The 4,075-nt window shown below is 24.8% G+C and overlaps 1 pseudogene; it reads right to left on the reverse strand.

Moving 5' to 3' along the window:
- Window positions 1-3,079: 3,079 nt before the first annotated feature.
- On the reverse strand, window positions 3,080-3,703 carry LOC107865321 (annotated as a pseudogene).
- Window positions 3,704-4,075: the final 372 nt, after the last annotated feature.

Here is a 4,075-nt window from a genome sequence, read left to right on the forward strand (position 1 = left end):
TATTTTATAAAATTTGCAATTATATTTTAAATTTTTATTTTGTATTTGTACTTTATAGTTAATTGTAGATTGTATATGTATTTTATGTTTTATTTTATTTGTATTTATATCTATTTTTACCGATGCATTTGTATTTTTATAGAATTATTTTGTATTTTTATTTATAATTTTATTTATTTGTATTTGAATTTGTAGTTGACAATATCATTTATATTTTTAAATAATTAAAAATACTTTATTATTTTTCTTCTGTGAACACTTTTATTTATATGCATTAATACAAATGTATTTTATTATAAATTGAACAATAAAAATGCAAATGATAAATTCACAAATTTAATATTAAATTATACAAATATAAATGTTACATTTGTTCCAAATGAAACATGTTTATATTGGTCGAACCATACACATATAAATGATACTTGTTTATATACAAATAAAACAGATAAATTTGACATACAAATACTAAGGATACATTTGCATTAAATGATACGTTATATATTTATATATTTTAGACTCAAGCAAATACTATTAATCCATATATTTGTTTGTATATAAATATAAATGATAAATTTTACATATTTACGAATAAACAATTCAAATATAAATAATAAATTTATTTAAAATACAAAAAAGGGTCTAAATTGCCCTTTAACTATGTAAAATGGTACAAAAATGTCCTCCGACCTATTCGGCCTAAAATGTCTTTTCCGTCTACCTATTGGGCCTATTTTTCCATTTAATTTAGGAAAATTACATGGAAAGACCATCCTTAAAACTTAATTACATAAATATTAGTACTTTTTTCAATATTATAAAAAAAAATCACGTATATAGTCATTTAAAAATTATTATAATACCTAATTTAATGCTATAACTAATTATCAATTCACCTTAATTTAAGACATATATTTTCAATCTTCAATTTAAAAGTGGAAAAGATAATCCCTGCTTTCAAATCTTTCTTTCTTATATTCAAATATTTTTAAATAAACTAAGTATTTCATTATTTGCTCGTGTTTCTTATATTCAAATATTTTTAAATAAACTAAGTATTTCATTATTTGCTTGTGTACGTTTCATTTTGTTTTCATGTATGTTAACCATCTAGTATTATTTTATTATCGTGTATTTTTAATTCTAATGTAATGGGTTAACCATAATTTTGTATTGATAAATATTTGTGGAATAAAAACTATTATGTTGGAAGTACATATATACCATGTATTTTTGTTGTATAAATATAATTTATATCAAAATCAGATTATTATTATTATATTTTTGATATAATTTATGGGATAAATATTCATGGCATATCTCATTATGTTGGAAGTATTTTTCTTATTAAAAAATTATTTATTAAATATAAATATATATTTTCAGTATTACATGGTATAAACGTTTTATATCTAAAGTATACTATGTATGTTTATGGTATAAATCTAATTTATATGATATAATCATAATTTGTATGATATAAATATATAATTTACTTTTATGATATAAATATACTTTGTATAATATATAAAGATACCATGAATTTTTATGGTATAAATATACCATATATTTTTATGAAGGCATCGTGAAAGCAGGTAACAAAAATGAAAAATATAAAATTTTGATATAGTATATAAAAATATCTTTCCATGTAATTTGCTTAAATAAAAGGACAACATAGCCTAAACAGGCAGACGAAAAGGGCATTTTAGGCTCAACAGATAGACATGAAGTACATTTTAAGCCCAATAGGTAGACGAAGATATCGTTGCACTAGTTCACATTATCTTTTCCGTTTAAAATATATAGTATGATATAAATAAATATAAAATATAAAAAAATATAATATAAAATACCACAACAATAAAAAAAGAGAAAAAATATTTAAAAAGGAGAAAAACTGACCAAAAAGAAAAAAATTAAAAAAAAGAACGAAAAAAAGAGAAAAAATATATAAATAAAATGAGAAAGAAAAATGAAAAGAAAAAAGAAAACGGAAAAGAAAAGAAAAGAAAAAGAAAAAAGAAATAAACAAAAAAAGGAAAAGAAGAAAACAAACTGGAAAAGAAAAAAAAACAAAATTAAGAAAGATAATAAAGAAGAAAGACTATGAACTTTATTTAATTGACTAAAAACATTATAAATTATAATTAATTAAAATTTAAATTAAATAAAATAGCTTAAAAAGCCATGCAGTTACCTCTTCTTTTAAACATTTTATGTCGGGAGATCAAAGTTACTTCTAACATGTTTATAAGAAGCTAGCTTAGTAGCCTACATCTATGGCCCTCTCCCCCTATAATCACAGCCCAATAACTCATACACAACCAGAAAGAAGAAAAAACACGTGCGCCAGTACTGGTGTTTTGTTATCATTGATTTAACCTATATATACTCGCCACTGTAAAAAAAAATAAAAAATTACATTAACACTATTAATATATTTCTCAATTTTAATTTGACTGTCATATTTTGACTGCACATAAAATTTAAGAAAGTATAAAATTTTTTACATTTTATAGTCGTCGAATAAGGACATGCAGATTTTGTAACCTTAAACATGTCATGTGAAAAATTAAAAATATAAGTTGTCAAAAAGAAATAAGACATTTTTTTTAAAACAAACTAAAAATAAAAAAAATAAATTAAAAAAAAGGGAGTATCTTTTTAATACTACAAGATAATTTGGGTAACTAATTTTATAATCCTAATTGTCTTTTAAGTTATGTATAGTTATTTGCGTTATCAGGTCTAGGAGTGAAACTATATAGGAGTATTATTATAGCCCATGACCAAACATTCTTCAAATTAGCACCAAATCCTTGAAAGGAGTAGCAAGCATGCAAGCTAAAGTGCATGATTTCTTGAATCTGACCGACAAAAGTTTTGCCGGCTATTTTTCGAAGTAAAAGTGAGTAGATCAATTAATTAAAAGAGGATTGCATATACTAGTATTGTGTCATTTATACAGTGTCGGTAGACTAATGAAAGGTTCCTGAAATAAAAAAAAGCTTTAAATTTGGTGCATGTAAGAAATCGTGGCCAAGATTAAAGAATTTTAATATATTAGATTGAAAACTAGACTAGACAATTCATAAGTGTAGATCTAAACTCACATGATCTTGAACTCCCGCTCTTTGGGAAGTTGAAGTGTTGATGATTGCAGAAGGCTTAAAATCCTCATGATTATTTGCAGCAAAAATTGGCATCATGGAACGTTCTCGAACAAAATTAGAAGAAGTAGTCGCAGTTGCTGGTGGTGGAATCCTCCACAAGGCTAAGGACTTCCATTTATAGTCGGCGTAATTTGTTGATGAGAATAAGGGCTTCCATAAAATTTAGTACTGGTGTTTGTCATCCATGTTGATGGATTATGGTAATTAGGTGCACCAAGACGATACTTCATTATGCCATAGATATTTGCTTCTGTGAAAGCACCATGGACCATTGCAGATTGGAGATGAGCTCTTTTAGCATGCTGTCGTTCACTCTTATGTTCATTTTGATGCCCTCCTAATGCTTGTGAAGTTGGGAAATTCCTGCAACAATAATGACACTCGAATTTCCTGCCACCTTCAGCATTAATATTATTCTCTTTTATTTCTTCTACTTCAATGGATCCTGATTCGTCGGTTGCAGCTATAGAATTATCACTAGCTCCAAGTTCTTTCCCAAAAAGCCTAATGGCCTTTTCTTTAGGTAATAGATTTATTTAATCCGCGCACCCCTATAAATGGTATTAGAGTCCAGCAATTTAAAAAGTACGGAAGAGAAAAATATATTAGAATTAAATTTCGAGTTAGAGTTAAAAAATTTACTTACAAAATTATTAAATTAATTATGCGAAGACCATTTAAAAATAGAGAAGCTTTTAGAAAAATTAAAGAATCTTTAATTAGTAATTATTCAGAACATATAAGTCTAAATAAAACAAAAAAAAACCCACAAAAATTAGCCTACTTAATTACATTAATATCTAGTATTGAATCAAAATTAAAAACACATTTAAAATCCAGAAGAATGAAACACATACCACCTAATTATGATAAAATTAGATTTAGATATCCACCAATAT

This window comes from Capsicum annuum, chromosome 3, assembly GCF_002878395.1.
Source record: "Capsicum annuum cultivar UCD-10X-F1 chromosome 3, UCD10Xv1.1, whole genome shotgun sequence".
Taxonomy (NCBI): domain Eukaryota; kingdom Viridiplantae; phylum Streptophyta; class Magnoliopsida; order Solanales; family Solanaceae; genus Capsicum; species Capsicum annuum.